The sequence below is a fragment of the Neoarius graeffei genome, chromosome 10 (genome assembly GCF_027579695.1).
Source record: "Neoarius graeffei isolate fNeoGra1 chromosome 10, fNeoGra1.pri, whole genome shotgun sequence".
Classification (NCBI taxonomy): Eukaryota; Metazoa; Chordata; class Actinopteri; order Siluriformes; family Ariidae; genus Neoarius; species Neoarius graeffei.
Window position 1 is genome coordinate 48,294,158 of NC_083578.1, and position 17,026 is coordinate 48,311,183.

The window sequence follows — 17,026 nt, forward strand, 5'->3', positions numbered from 1 at the left end:
TCCGGGCCACAGCTCCCACCTCCACTGCAGAACACTGGCCCTGAAGATGCCCGGGCTCCCCACAGTGCCAGCGTACCAGCCCAGGCTTCACCTCTGCACCAGCATTATGGGAGTCAGTCACCTGGGGAGGGAGAGGGAGAGACACAGACACAGAAGGGGAAGACGGAAGGACACCACAGGTGAGGCAGGCCGGGGGTGCCTCCGTGGTGGGGGAATGGGGTGGGGATGGGAAGAGGAGAGAGAGGAGGAAGGAGGAAGAGAGAGAAAAAGAGAGGAAGTGGCAGGTCCGCCTGCCACTGGAACTGCTGCCAAATGGTCCTCCGTCAACTCGATGGCTTGATCCAGCAACACCGGGTGGTGACAATGGACCCACTCTGCTGGTCCTTCTGGAAATCGGCGATGAACTGCTCCAGTGTCACCAGGTTGATGATCCCCTCAGCATCATGATCATCTGGCCTCAGCCACCACTGGCAGGCATCCCAGAGTTGCTGGCCGAATGCAAACAGCTGGCCGATGTCCTCCAATGTCAGCATCTGGAAGCACTAGCAATGTTGTCCTGGGGAGCAGCTGACACGCTGCGGGATGGCTCACTTCAGGTCTGCGTAGACGACCTGACTGTAGGTGAGGAGCTGCTGCACAGCAAGCTGTGCCTCTCCAGACAGTAGTGGTAATAGGCTGCTCGACTGCCACCCCCACGCTTCAGCCGCTTGCTTGAATAGCACTATGAAGGCTTCCAGATTGTCATACGGCCCCATCTTGGTGAGGGTGATGTGGGGAGGATCTGCTGTGGTGGCGGTCTAGGACCCCGCGGACGTGAACAGGTGCCGGAATGTCTAGAGATCTTCCTGCTGGGCCAGCAGCAAGGCTTCAAAGCATTGTTCCTGTTCCTTTCAGAGGGCAATCAGCACTTGGTACTGGCTCTGTTGGGCAGCAGCAAGGACATGGATCAGGTTCTTAAGCGGGGAGGACTCCATCTGTGGTCTGCTTCAGTATCCCGGCTTTCGGCACCACTGTAGTAAGACCCTGATGTGGGTGGAACACCAAAGCGCGGCAGGCGGGAGATGAGGTTCAGCACTGACTTTATTTTGCCGTTTCCTTTTCTTTTACTTTCGCTTTTCAGCGTTGACACACACATACACAACACACAGGCATATGCTCTGGTCGGGAGAGAGATCCTCTCTCTTCGCTCTCTCCCTCCTTTTCTACTCTCTGTCGTCACTGCAAAACACACAGACACAAACTGTGGGTGGTAAAAGAGAGCAACTGGACTTGCTTGAAGATTCTTGAAGACGTTTCACCTCTCATCTGAAAGGCTTCTTCAGTTCTGTCTGACTGGTAGGGAGCATCAGGTATTTATCCTCTCATGGATGAAAAGCTCATCTAAGGTGTCATTGAGTCATCGTTGTTATGAAGCCATTTTTGTCAACCTGGAATGGCCATCACTGAACAGAGGTGGGGGTCTAAGACATAATTTATCAGCCACCTACAATGCAGTCCTTGGCACACTTCCCAGACAACTGAATGCACACCTAAATCCAGCTGTTTTCAGTGACTCACAGGAGGACAGAGAGAATCAGCATTCCATTGATCACCCTAACGGGCAATCCATTGATCATCCTAATGACTCTCGAGGCCGTTCACAACCAGCCCCCAGTTGACCCACACCAACAAGATGACTCAATGACACCTTAGATGAGCTTTTCATCCATGAGAGGATAAATACCTGATGCTCCCTACCAGTCAGACAGAACTGAAGAAGCCTTTCGGATGAGAGGTGAAACGTCTTCAAGAATCTTCAAGTAAGTCCAGTTGCTCTCTTTTACCACCCACAGTTTACCATGACCTGGATGACTGAGAATCTTCACAGACACACAGACACAAAGTTAATTGACAACAGGTGTACTGACTTTGCCACTCACCTTCTCCACTCACACAAGTTGCTCCTAACACACTGATCACTTTACATTCAGGACTGTAAATACAATTATTACAATCTGTGCAATATCTGCTCAAGCTGCACTTTATTTTACCGACTTCATCACTTTACACCTATGTGTAAAGTGATCAAGTCAGTACGTAAATACACCTAGTCCAATTGTGGCCTACACAAATCTGCCTACACTACAATTCCCCCCACTTACTTTATCTTGTATTTTATCAATTTTATTTATATTCTTTTTTACTGCTGCTGTTTTATACCATTGCTGTTTGAGTGCTACCAAACTAAGTTTCATTGTATAACTACAACGTCTTACCTAAAAGTTCATCAGTTGAAGATGAAAACGAAAAAGGAAAGCCATTTTACCAGAAGCATCTTGTGAATGCACAAATCAATGTCTGCTAACTAATGAGCTGTATAGCTAGTTCATTAGAAACACCTTGAATGGTGCAGCTTGGACACATCCTCAGTGATAAACCCAGGGTCACGGGGTATTTCGGGTCTTGGATCATCAGACCCCCTTGCCTGGGCAACCCAGATGGGGTTGATCAGTCCCTGACTTGTGTCCAAGCAGCACACTACACCATGTATCGCCCCTCTTAATCCACAGCCACCTTGAGGCTTTCTCTGCTGCCTCACTGATGTTCTTGGTGGCTTTCCTCTCCTGTAACCCCCTGATGCCAAGAAGCCTGAGTATCCAGTGCAGGCTCTGCCCTGGAAATCCCCTACAACAGACCTCGATTAGCTCACAGCGGGCCCTCCAACCATTCGGCCTGCAGGCCTCTACCAGCTCCAGGTACTTTGCCTTCTTCTGCTTGTAGGCTACCTCAATCCGGTCTTCCCAGGGGACTGTTAGTTCCACCAGCACCACTTGCTTTGAGCTCTCAGATGTTAGGACCATATCTGGCCTGAGTGTTGTGCTGGTGATGTGCTCAGGGAACTTCAACTGCCTCCCAAGGTCCACCTTCAGCTGCCAGTCATGTGCTGAGGATAACAGCCCAGTTGGGACCTTTTGCTGTGACTGAGGCTTCTCTCCAGCCCTGATGAATGTGATGTTCAGCCTTACTGGGGGCTGGTATCTACTCTGCTGGATTCCAGTGCAGATGCTTATTAACTTCCTTCTGCTTAACTCTGACAAGACTGAAGTACTTGTATTAGGACCACATGCAGCTAGAAGTAAGTTTTCTGATTACATAGTAACTCTGGATGGCCTTTCTGTTTCTTTGCGTGCAGCAGTAAAAGACCTTGGCGTGATTATTCATCTCATCTCATCTCATTATCTCTAGCCGCTTTATCCTTCTACAGGGTCGCAGGCAAGCTGGAGCCTATCCCAGCTGACTACGGGCGAAAGGCGGGGTACACCCTGGATAAGTCGCCAGGTCATCACAGGGCTGACACATAGACACAGACAACCATTCACACCTACGGTCAATTTAGAGTCACCAGTTAACCTAACCTGCATGTCTTTGGACTGTGGGGGAAACCGGAGCACCCGGAGGAAACCCACGCGGACACGGGGAGAACATGCAAACTCCACACAGAAAGGCCCTCGCCGGCCCCGGGGCTCGAACCCAGGACCTTCTTGCTGTGAGGCGACAGCGCTAACCACTACACCACCGTGCCGCCGGCGTGATTATTGACCCCAGTATTTCATTCGAAATTCACATTGATAACGTTACCCAGATAGCTTTCTTTCATCTCAGAAACATTGCTAAGATAAGAAATTTAATGTCTCTACATGACACGGAAAAACTAGTTCATGCTTTCGTTACCTCCAGGTTGGATTATTGTAATGCCTTACTGTCTGGATGTTCCAATAAGTGCATAAATAAGCTTCAGTTAGTTCAAAATGCAGCAGCAAGAGTCCTTACTAGAACTAGAAGATATGACCACATCACCCCTGTCTTATCCACACTGCATTGGCTCCCAATCAAATTTCGTATTGATTATAAAAAGTACTACTATTGACCTTTAAAGCACTGAATGGTCTCGTGCCACAGTACTTGAGTGAACTTCTGGTCCTCTATGACCCGCCACGCCTACTTAGATCAAAAGGTGCAGGCTATCTGCTGGTACCTTGTACAGTGAAGGCTATATCGGGGGAAGAGCCTTCTCTTACAAAGCCCCATAGTTATAGAACAGCCTTCCAAGTAGCGTTCGGGAATCAGACAGTCTCAGTGTTTAAGTCTAGGCTGAAAACCTGTCTGTTTAGTCAAGCCTTTTGTTAATAGTGTTTATGAGGTAAAGGTGGAGATCTGGAGGGTCCTCAGACATAGAGTGTTTTGGTAAACTGGGATGTATGGATGCTGTCAGTCCCCACTCGCTTGCTCACTTGAGTTTGTTGACGGTGTAGTGGCTGGCTGCTTTATGTCCTGGGGTTCCATCATGCCTGTGTTACCTTCTGGCTCTCCCCTTTTAGTTATGCTGATATAGTTAGTTGCAGGAGTCCCTGCTTGTACTCAGTGCAATATGTATACTGTTCCTACTTATTCAAGTGACATTGGGCATACCTAACAACCTGTGTTTTCTCTCCCCCCCACAAATCTGTCCCTCTGAGTTACATGTCGGTCCTGGGATCAAGATGCTGGCCTCTTCTGCTCCTCGGACCTGCCTGGTCCATCCTGGTGCCCTGTGTCTGGTTGGAGTCTCATCGCATCGCTCCTGTAGAGGGCGGTCCCATGTGGACAGTTGGGGGTTGTGCCTGGAGGACGCTCTGGACTCTTGCAGTGGTGTTTTTGTGGCTGGGGACTGCAGTTGACTGGCTGACTTTGGGACTGCGGTTGTCATGAACGGTTTTGCACTCGGGTTTCCGTTGGTGGGGGGTTTATAGCATCAATGAAGCTAACTTTGTTAGGACTGTTAATGTTATAGTCATGTTGTTTGTTGTTGCCCAGATGGGGATGAGTTCCCTTTTGAGCCTGGTTCCTCTCGAGGTTTCTTCTTCGTGTCGTCTGAGGGAGTTTTTCCTTGCCATTGTCACCACAGGCGTGCTCATTGGGGATAGATTGGGGATAAAATTAGCTCATATTTTAAGTCGTTCAAATTCTGTAAAGCTGCTTTGTGACAATGTTTATTGTTAAAAGCGCTATACAAATAAACTTGACTTGACTTGATGGTGTCAGCAACCGCCTTCAGCACCTGGTCATGGCGCCATCTGTACCGCCCCTCTCCCAGGGCTTTCAGGCAGCAGCTTAAGATGTGCTCCAGAGATCCTCTTGCAGGGCACAGTGGACATGATGGTGTTTCTGCCAGCCCCCATCATTGTAAGTTTGATGGACTTGGGAGGACATCATACACAGACTGAATCAGGAACTTGAGTCTTGCTGGTTCTGACTTCCAAACTTTTGACCAGGTGATCTTCCGAGTCGATGCATGGTCCCAGTTGGTCCAAACTCCTTGCTGGCGCATGGTCACTGCTCTGCTACAGTGTTCCTCCTCCACCTCTGCCTGGATCGCACCCTGGATAAGCTGCCGTCTCTCTCTCCCCTGGGCTCTATTGTAGCATGGCTTTGTATGGCTACCAAGCCCCGCTCGTCCGACTACCACCGAGCCCACCAAGACGCCATGTCGCAGCCTCACTTCTGCCTGCTGGACTGCCTCCTGTGCCCACCACTTCCTTCCAGTTCTGACCACTATGCCTGCAGAGGAGACTCTGGTGTCAGATGAGTCTCTGTACAGTAACACCTCCCTGGCTCTTGTTACTTTGAATTCCTCTGTCAGGCCAGAGAAAGGAAGCTACAGTTTGTTAGTGTGCCCATACAGGGCAATGCAGCTCAGACTCTTCGGCAGACCCAGCCACCTGTGCAGGAACTGGCTGATGTTTCGCTCAAAGCCCTCCACTGTTGTTATTGGGACTTGGTACATCAACAATGGCCATAGAAGTCTTGGCAGGATGCCATGTTGATATATCCATGCCTTGAACTTCCCAGGAAGGCCTGACCTGTCCACTGCTGATAGCCAGGCTTTCAGCTCTGCCTGCATTGATCGGATCGCCGCTGTATCTCTCAGAGTGGCATTGAAGATCTTCCCCAGGCTCTTCACAGGCTTCTCTGACACTGATGGAATTGGGAGTCCATCTAAGTGGAAGCGGTACTTGTCCTCCACTCTCCCCTTCCTCAGGACCAGGGACCTGCATTTGGCCAGCTTAAATGACATTTTCGCCTATGTTACTAGCCTTTCCAGGCCTCTGAGGAGCCAGCGGCATCCTGGCACTGATGTTGCTGTGACAGTCAGATCGTCCATAAAAGCTCAAATCGGCGGTTGGCAAATGCCAGATCTGGACAGAGGACCTCTGCACTCCAATTCCGCTGCCTTGACAAGCATAGTCATCGCCAGAGCAAACAGCGTCACTGATATGGTAAAACCAGTGATGATGCCTTTTTCTAGGCGGTGCCATGCAGATGTTATTGCTCCAGAGGTGAATCTCATGCTGAAACTACTATAATAGTCCTGTATGAGTTCTATGACCTTCTGTGGAACGTGGTGGATTGTCAAGGCTTTTGTCACCAGTTCGTGAGGGATGGATCCATAAGCGTTTGCCAGGTCAAGCCAGATGACTGACAAATCTCCTCGGTTCTCCCTTGCCTCTCGGATTAACTGGGTCAGACCCTCCAGGATTTCGCGATGTTGCGATTTGCAACTTCAACGCAAATTCAACCAATCCCCGTGAATTCAGGGCGGTGTTGCAATTATATCCAATCACCGCAACTTTCCCGCAAATTTGACCAATCGTTGGCGTCGTCTTGAGGTGACATCGACAAACTACCTTCTGCCTTACTTCCATGTATACGTTCAAGAGAAGCAGCATGTGCGAATCAGTGTTTATGTAGGCTTAAACTGTGTTACTGAAAGTGTGTTATGTTTACAGTGAAGGACTGTGTGCACTTTACTTTTTTTTTTTACTTAATACAAGAAAATTAATGGATGCCAACATTTTTGCCAAAATGGTATTTTATTTTCTATTGTTTAGGCAGCTTCAGCATCATACTGTGAGATTCTGTTCAAATTGGTTTTTTTTCTTCTATGAAGCCTGAGCCATTTATTTTATTAGTTAGTGATGCAGTGCAGAGCACGGCATCACTATTGTTATTCTATGCGTTTCTTATTTTTATTATTATTATTAGTGATGCAGTGCAAAGCACGGCATCATTATTAGTGATGCAGTGCAAAGCACGGCATCACTATTGTTATTCTATGCGTTTCTTATTTTTATTATTATTATTATTATTATTCTTATTCTTATTCATCTTCCGTACCAGTTTTGATTTCGAATAACTCAAAAACCGTGCATCGCATGCAGGCAGGCGATATATCATAACGTGCGGCTCGGTCGGACTCGGTGTGCTATTACTTTGTCCGATATTCAGTCAAACCCTCTAGCGCCACCAACGGCTCAAGTCTCAGGCACATTTCTGCTAATAACTTTTGAACCGTTGGTCCGATTTTCGAAAACTTGGTCTCCCTGGAATCCTTGGACCCAGCCGAGTCCAGTGGACCCTATGACGTCACTTTCCGCCCGACTAATTTTCCCGCCATTTTGATTTTATTCTTGTTCATCTTTACATGCTAAATTTGATTGCGTGTAACTCGGGGACCGTTCATCGCACACGGGCAAGCTATATATCAAAACGTGCGGCTCGATCGGACTTGGTGTGCTGTTGCTTTGAACATTCCTTGGGTGAAACTCTCTAGCGCCACCAACGGCTCAAAGTCTCGTGTAAATTTCCCATTCATTTCTATGGAGTTTTTGGAAAACTTCAAACGTCCCCCTCTGCGTCTCCTTAGCAACCACTTAATGTCGGGAAATTTTGCACACTGTTTCTTCACACACTCAAGGTTCGTCTCAGCAAGTTTCAAGTCACTGCATTAAACTCTCTAGCGCCACCAACTGCTCAAACTCGAGGGTCCAGGTCGCCGGTACGTTTCCGCTTGTAACTTTTGAACCGTTGGTCCGATTTTCGAAAACTTGGTTTCGCTGGACTCATTGGGCCAGGACGAATCCAGTGGACCCTTTGACAAAATTTTGAACACCGGAAAGTTTTCGCGCTATTTTGCATTTTGTGAAAATCACTTAAAATGCTTCTCATCGCTCATTTTTTGACTCATCTCTCCCAAACTTGGTACAGTGCACCACTCAACGCAGCTGCACAATACCCTTATTTGGTGTTCAGAATTTCATTAACGTGGGGCCGTGGCGGCCAATCAAATTTGCGCCCGCAGCTCTAGGTTGCTGGAACATTTCTGCTTGTAACTTTTGAACCGATGGGCCGATTTTCAAAAACTTGGTATGCCTGGAATCCTTGGCCCATGCCGAGTCCATAGCACCCTTTGATGTCATTTTCAACCCTGAAACATTTTCCGTCATTTTGACTTATGCGAAAATCAATCATACTGCTTCTCCTCCCTCAATTTTTAACCACTTCCTCCCAAACTTGTTCACTGGCTTCGTGGCGCTAATCTGCAATATCCTCTTGCCCGGTGTTTGCGGTTTCAGGACCGTTTGGCCGTGGTAGCCAATCAAATTTGGCCGCGCAGACGTGAATCAGGATGTTTGCTCATATCTCGGCCGCCCTTTGGCAGACCTTAACGAAACTTTGTTGCATTATGCCTCACCCCTCCAGAAAGGCCAGCAAAAAAATTGGGACAAACTGGCCACTAGGGGGCGCTATACCTACGGCGCGAATAAATCACCCGAAATATCCCATTCATTTCTATGGGTTCCGTACACATTTTTGATTGCGAATAACTCATTAACCGTTCATCGCACACGGGCAAGCAATATATCAAAACGTGCGGCTCAGTCGGACTCGGTGTCCTGCTGCTTTGTACGTTACTCAGTCAAACTCTCTAGCGCCACCAACGGCTCAAAGTCTCAGGTAAATTTCCAATTCATTTCTATGGAGGTTTTAGATTACTCCACACTCCGCCCTCTGCGCCTCCATAGCAGCCCCCTAACGTCGTGAAATTTTGCCCACCCTTTCTTCTCACTCTGAAGGTTCATCTCAGCAAGTTTCAGCTCACCACCTTAAACTCTCTAGCGCTACCAACATCTCAAAGTCTCAGGTAAATTTCCCATTAATTTCTATGGACTTCTTGGCAAACTAGCTGCCTCTTGGGTGGTGCTTTCACATAGAGGCCTGGCTACACGCACTGCATCACTCTCGCGATTTCCCGCAGGGGAATTGTCTAGTTATTATTCTTATTCATCTTCCGTACCAGTTTTGATTTCGAATAACTCAAAAACCGTGCATCGCTCGCAGGCAGGCGATATATCATACCGTGCGGCTCGGTCGGACTCGGTATGCTATTACTTTGTCCGATATTCAGTCAAACCCTCTAGCGCCACCAACGGCTCAAGTCTCAGGCACATTTCTGCTTATAACTTTTGAACCGTTGGTCCGATTTTCGAAAACTTGGTCTCCCTGGAATCCTTGGACCCAGGCGAGTCCAGTGGACCCTGTGACGTCACTTTCCGCCCGACTAATTTTCCCGCCATTTTGATTTTATTCTTGTTCATCTTTACATGCTAAATTTGATTGCGTGTAACTCGGGGACCGTTCATCGCACACGGGCAAGCTATATATCAAAACGTGCGGCTCGATCGGACTTGGTGTGGTGTTGCTTTGAACTTTCCTTTTGTGAAACTCTCTAGCGCCACCAACGGCTCAAAGTCTCGTGTAAATTTCCCATTCATTTCTATGGAGTTTTTGGAAAACTTCCAACGTCCCCCTCTGCGTCTCCTTAGCAACCACTTAATGTCGGGAAATTTTGCACACTGTTTCTTCACACACTCAAGGTTCGTCTCAGCAAGTTTCAAGTCACTGCATTAAACTCTCTAGCGCCACCAACTGCTCAAACTCGAGGGTCCAGGTCGCCGGTACGTTTCCGCTTGTAACTTTTGAATCCTTGGTCCGATTTTCGCAAACTTGGTTTCGCTGGACTCATTGGGCCAGGACGAATCCAGGGGACCCTTTGACAAAATTTTGAACACCGGAAAGTTTTCCCGCAATTTTGCATTTTGTGAAAATCACTTAAAATGCTTCTCATCGCTCATTTTTTGACTCATCTCTCCCAAACTTGGTACAGTGCACCATTGAACGCAACTGCACAATACACTTACTTGGTGTTCAGAATTTCATTAACGTGGGGCCGTGGCGGCCAATCAAATTTGCGCCCGCAGCTCGAGGTCGCTGGTACTTTTCTGCTTGTAACTTTTGAACCGTTGGTCCGATTTTCAAAAACTTGGTATGTTTGGAATGTTTGGCTCATGCCGAGTCCAGAGCACCCTTTGATGTCATTTTCAACCCTGAAACATTTTCCGCCATTTTGAGTTATGTGAAAATCAATCATACTGCTTCTCCTCCCTCAATTTTTAACCACTTTCTCCCAAACTTGGTCAATGGCTTCTTGGGGCTAATCTGCATAAAAAACTTGCCTGGTGTTTGCGATTTCAGGACCGTTTGGCCGTGGTAGCCAATCAAAATTGGCCGCGCAGACGCGAATCAGGAAGTTTGGTCATATCTCGGCCGCCCTTTGGCGTACCTTAACGAAACTTTGTGGCATTATGCTGCGCCCCTCCACAAAGGCCACCAAAAAAATTGGGACAAACTGGCCACTAGGGGGCGCTATTCCAAGGACGCGAAAAAATCACCCGAAATGTCCCATTCATTTCTATGGGTTCCGTACACATTTTTGATTGCGAATAACTCATTAACCATTCATCGCACACGGGCAAGCAATATATCAAAACGTGCGGCTCGATCGGACTCGGTGTCCTATTGCTTTGTTCATTATTCTGTGAAACTCTCTAGCGCCTCCAACGGCTCAAAGTCTCAGGTAAATTTCCCATTCATTTCTATGGAGTTTTTAGATTACTCCACACTCCGCCCTCTGCGCCTCCATAGCAACCCCTTAACGTCGTGAAATTTTGCACACCCTTTCTTCTCACTCTCAAGGTTCATCTCAGCAAGTTTCAGCTCACCACCTTAAACTCTCTAGCGCCACCAACGTCTCAAAGTTTCAGGTAAATTTCCCATTCATTTCTATGGACTTCTTGGCAAACTAGCTGCCTCTTGGGTGGTGCTTTCCCATAGAGGCCTGGCTACACGCACTGCATCACTCTCGCGATTTCCCGCAGGGGAATTGTCTAGTTTATAATTATTGTTTAATTTAGTCTTCAGGAGAGACTGCCTGCACACAGTACTAGTATTAATAGTTTTTTTTTTTCTTACATGAAAGCTGAGGCATTTATATTATATTTTAAGGTAACTTCATGTTGTGCTGTAAAATTATTGTTTAATTTAGTCTTCAGGAGAGACTGCCTGCACACAGTACTAGTATTAATAGTTTTTTTTTTTCTTACATGAAAGCTGAGGCATTTATATTATATTTTAAGGTAACTTCATGTTGTGCTGTGAGCTTCTATGCACTTTAACTTTTGAACCAACAGGTGCATTTGGATAAGTAAAGCCTATTTTTCTGCATTTTTGTAGTCCTGGTAATCTTTTATATTGGTAAAGTTGTTTATAGTTTATAGGACCATTTCTCAAAGTCTGTTTTTTTAATCAATAGTTTTTCAGTAATAACTTAATATTTAACATATCACTCAATTTTAATCATAAAAAGAGAAAATCACAACAATTTCTCGCAACTTTCACTTCCTCCCGCAATGTAATCGCAACAAAAACCTAAAAAACACCGCAACTTTCATCGCAATTTTTTGGAAACCCCCCCCGCAACATCAGACATTTTAGCCCGCAACAATCACAAAAAAGGCCCGCGAAATCCTGGGGGGACTGCTGGGTGACCACTCCTGTGTGTTCTATGCAGCCTGGAATGCCTGGAACTCCCCCCTTCTGTACACTGGTGTCAATATAGGAATTCCTCAGGAGGAACTCGGTCATGTGGTTGGCAAGAATCTTGAAAAAGATTTTGCCCTCTACACTGAGCAGCAAGATGGTTTGAAACTGACTGATTTCGCTTGCGTTCTCCTCCTTCGGTATCCAGACACCTTCTGCATGCCTCCATTGCTTGGCTACCCTTCCCCTCCGCCATATCACCCTGATGATCCTCCACAGCCTCTCCAGGAGTCTCAGGCAGTATTTGTACACTTTGTATGGCACACCACTCGGCCCTGGTGCTGCACTGGTCCGCGCAGCCCTGACTTCTGCCAGAGTGGGCTCTTTAGTGTTGAACTGGATGGAGGGTGTGGGTAGTGTAATTAGCTCTCTGCAGGGCCCAAGATCTTCCTCCCTATGCCTGTCACTGTAAGTGACACTGAGGTGTTGGTTGATGTCCTCTTCTGGGCACATGAGAGTTCCGCTTCGCTTCTGCCCTAGCAGCTTTTTAGTAAATCCAAATGGATTTGCTATAAAAGCAGTGTGTTTGCGAGCCCTCTCTCTGCCCTTCCTCCTGTGCCACTCAGCATGATGTAGGGAGATGAGCTTCTTTCTGAGGATGTCCCGGAGCTCTGTCAGGGCAGGTCTTTCCTCCTCACTCACCCTCTTGTAGCGCTGTTTCAGGGTCTTCAGGTCTTTCCTGAGCTGGGTGATCTTGCTCTCCCACCGGTTTGGCCTAGCTGTGATCTTGGCCTTTGGCTGTTCGATGCCAAAATGCTCAGCGCCAATGCTGATGATGAAGATGCACATCATTTGGAGCTGCTGTTCCACTGCTCCCTTCGATGATGCTTCCAGGGCAGCATTGACATCTTCGTCAAACTGGCACCACTCAGTCTCCTTGTGTGCAGCAGGCCACAGGACCTGGCGATGTTCAGATGGTTTGCTAGGTGCAGCACGCTGAGCTTGGAGGTTCTGGACACTGTGGGGTGACTCCGGGTCCAGCTCCTCCTCTGTCTCACCAGGGACAGTACTAAGCACTGCCTCTGTGCGTTGATCAGCTTACTTCCTCCTTGTGCAGCCCATCTTGGTCTGGTGGATCTTCAGACCCTTCAGGTTCTTGCAGCTCTTGCCACACAAACAGGTTACTCTCGCAGACGATAATCCATCACTCATGTCTCTTGCCAGGAAATCCGTCCATCTGGGGTGCTCATTCTCCCCTCCTCTCGGGCACCCCTGGGGATATCTTTCAATAGGGCTTTCTGTAGCTTGGTTGGGTGCTCCCTCATGGGGGCTGCAGCTCGGGGTGCTAACCCTTACTGCCCCGATTGCCGTCTCTCCGTGCTGTCCACTGTCTCTCCAGTCGTCACCACACTATTTGTGGTGGTCATCCAGCCTTCTGGCTATATAGTGTGCATGGCTTCTTCAGGATCCATTTCTGCTAGCAGAGCAAAAATAAACAAAACATTTATCCATATTGTGTCCATAATGTCTCTTACCTGATATTAATTTCTTCTTTAGACAACTGTTGTATAAAAACAATATCACATGAGCAACATTGTGGTTATACTGTACATCAACATGGCCAATTACCTATGGTGAAGGCACAGCCATGAAAATATTCAGTATAACTGCACCCTTGCTTGTGCAATATAGCTTAAGTATAATTACAGCAGTATTTCTCAGGTGACATCATGTTGAGCTTTTATAAACAACCAAATATCTGATTTATAAACAACCATAATCATCAAAATTAAAACAAAAAAGGCTTGAAATATTTCACTTTGTTTAATGAATATAGAATATCTGAAAGTTTACCTTTTTTAATTAAATTACAAAAATTGTTTTTACTTTTTCACAATGTTCTAATTGTTTGAGTTGCACTTGTAGACATCAGGTCAGCCAAGAAAAACAACAGCAGGTGAAGAAAGAATCATAAAGAGCTGTGAAGAAAAAAATCCTAAAACAACAGTCAGTGACAACAACTTCCAAGGGACAAGAGTGAAAGTATAAAAATCCACCAGTCAAAGAAGACTGCAAGAGCAGAAAATATAGAGACCATACCAGAGACCCTCATCAGGAGTAGAATCAGAAGGCCAGATTAGCATTTGCAAAGAAATACAGAGATGAGCCACAAAAGTTCTGGAATCAAGATTAACCTCTACCAAAGTGACGAAAAGGCCAAAGTGTGGAGAAAGGATCTGTTCAGGATCCACAACATCCAAGCTTACTGATCAAGCTTGGTGGAGATAGTGTCATGGATCTGGCTTACAGAGAGATGCATCCAATCTAACCGGGAGGAACTTTACCGTGCAGCAAGATAATAACCCAAAACACACTGCCAACACAACAAAAGACTTCATCAGGGGGAAAAGTGGCAGGTTATAGACTGGCAAGTCAATTAACAGAACGTAGATCCACTGAGCATGCATTTCATCTCCTGAAGAGGAGACTGAAGGGAGAACCCCCCCATAACAAACAACAACTGAAAGAACCTGCAGTAAAAACCTGGAAAAGCATCACAAAAGAAGAATGCAGCAGTTTGGGGACATCAGTGGGTCAGATTAATGCAAGCAAGGGATATGCAACCAAATATTAAGTGTGGTTTACTTTAAGACTATAGACCCCTTTCACATGACGTCACCGCGCCGCGAGATTTTGTTAGGCGCCATATTGGAAGACCAAGTACATGCACTCACAATATAAAACAAAGTACGAGCGAGAGTAAAGTGACACGATGGATGATAATTCTGGTTATGTGAGTACATTACCAGATGCAGAAAGGGCACGGTATGTGGAGAAACTGGCTGTGATTGATGGGTTTGACCCATATGATAAGACTTGGGGCAAGGGAGAATGGAAACATAAGGAGGACATGACACCAATTCTGCCATCTGTTTGCTACCCAGACATTGTAAACTATTTGTTGTTTACACCCAGTGCCTACACTCAGTGTTCGAACTATGCCGATATTTTCGGGGGGCCCCTTTTTTTCCCTTGGGGGTGTGTGTGCTTGCGCTTGTCTCGGAGCGCGGATCTCCAAACACATGAGAAGCCTATCTTACGCACATATCACGCGGACTCCACACCTCCACACACGCATCGCGTCTGAAGTCATAACTCATCAGGGGAAATCGTGTCCACATTGGCATGTTCAAAAAACAACCTCGCGTCAACAATGATACCACACGCAAGGAAAAAAAAACAGTCAGGCTACTCAACAACCAACCTGGCAGCAGCGAGCAAGCCCCAAACCATCCTAAATTATTATTATTATTAAATTGTAGAAGTCTGGGAGGCTTGCTCCTCATATAGTAATCAACTTGGGGCCACTTTAGCATGTTTTAAATCTGAATTTCTTGCATTTGCTTACCTCAAAGTGTCCGCAGATCATGCACAGACTTATCCATTATATCCACAGTTTTTTGCCAAGTCTCACACAGGTTTCTTTCAAGTCTACTGTTGGGCCAATAAATCATAAATAAAACAGCTCAGATTTGTTTGTTTAAGTCGTTTGCCAATCCACTTTATTCTCGTGGGTTCACATACCGCTGCCGTTATTATCCCCTTATCACGAGTTTGTTGGTCTTCCAAAATGGCGCAGGGTCTGTTTACCCTGGTGCAAATCCTGGCTAGGATCCTACCAGGATCCTAGCAGGATCTTACCAGGATCCTAACCAGGATCTTGTACAGGATCTGAAATATAATCCTAAAGGATCTTGTCCAAGATCCTACAGGATCCTGTACAAGATCCTGCAGGATCCTAACCAGGATCTTGTACAGGATCCTATAGGATCCTGGTAAGATCCTACAGGATTTTGTGAAGGATTCTACAATATCCTATAGGATCCTGGTAAGATCCTACAGGATTTTGTGAAGGATCCTACAATATCCTACAATATCCTACAGGATCTTGTACAGGATCATACAATATCCTACAGGATCCTACAGGATCTTGTACAGGATCCTGTAGGATCTTGGACAAGATCCTTTAGGATTATATTTCAGATCCTGTACAAGATCCTGGTTAGGATCCTGGTAAGATCCTGCTAGGATCCTGGTAGGATCCTGGCCAGGATTTGCACCAGGGCTTTTAGATGGATCACATTATTATGAAGGTTATTTTTCAACCAAACATGCTGTTGATTGTACTAGGTTTCATAGTTGAATAAATATGGAACACTGCTCTTTATAACTTTATTCAAGCAAACTCATGAAAACTGTAACTCTGAAATATTATCATGGAAGAGTTAAAATTGTCTTCCATATTCACATTATTATGGTTTGTTGAAATAAAGGTAATCATATTTAGCTATATTTAAACCCTAAATCACATATAGTATGTGTGAGCCCTCTTCTGCTCTTGTACAGAAGGATATTTATTTAAGTTTAAAAAAACCTCGCAAAAAAACTTTAAATGCACTATCTATTCAAGAATTTAGGGCTAGCAAGCCTTGTTTCCATGCTACCCTCAATTTGCTGAATCAGAGTATTGGGAATTCGTTCGGCAAGAACCTACTCAGGATCCTGTTGGTATCCAGTTAAGATCTTATTCAGGATCCTACTTAGGATCTTGTTAAGATCCTACAAGAACATACCCAGGATCCTATTGGTATCCAGTTAGGATCCTGTTCAAGATCTTGTTTAAGATCCTACAAGATCCTACACAGGATCCTGCTGCAATTGAGTTAGGATCTTATTCAGGATCCTGTTCAAGATCTTGTTTAAGATCCTACAAGATCCTACTCAGGATCCTGAAGCATTCGAGTTAGGATCTCATTCGGGATCCTACTCAAGATCTTGTTTAAGATCCTACAAGATCATACTCAGGATCCTGAAGCATTTGAGTTAGGATCTTATTCAGGATCCCACTCAAGATCTTGTTTAAGATCCTACAAGATCCTACTTAGGATCCTGAAGCATTCGAGTTAGGATCTCATTCGGGATCCTACTCAAGATCTTGTTTAAGATCCTACAAGATCATACTCAGGATCCTGAAGCATTTGAGTTAGGATCTTATTCAGGATCCCACTCAAAATCTTGTTTAAGATCCTACAAGATCCTACTTAGGATCCTGAAGCATATGAGCTAGGATCTTATTCAGGATCCTACTTAGGATCTTTTACAGGATCCTGATACTTTTTCAAGATCTTATACAGGATCATGTTCAAGATCCTATCACTTCCAAGATTTTGGCTCCTTCTAGGATCCTATTTAGGATTCTGCACAGGATCTTATATAGGATCCTATTTCT

The 17,026-nt window shown here is 46.0% G+C and overlaps 1 pseudogene; it reads right to left on the reverse strand.

Moving 5' to 3' along the window:
• Nucleotides 1-2,450: 2,450 nt before the first annotated feature.
• Nucleotides 2,451-12,585, reverse strand: LOC132892515 (uncharacterized; annotated as a pseudogene).
• Between the last annotated feature and the right edge of the window lie 4,441 nt (nt 12,586-17,026).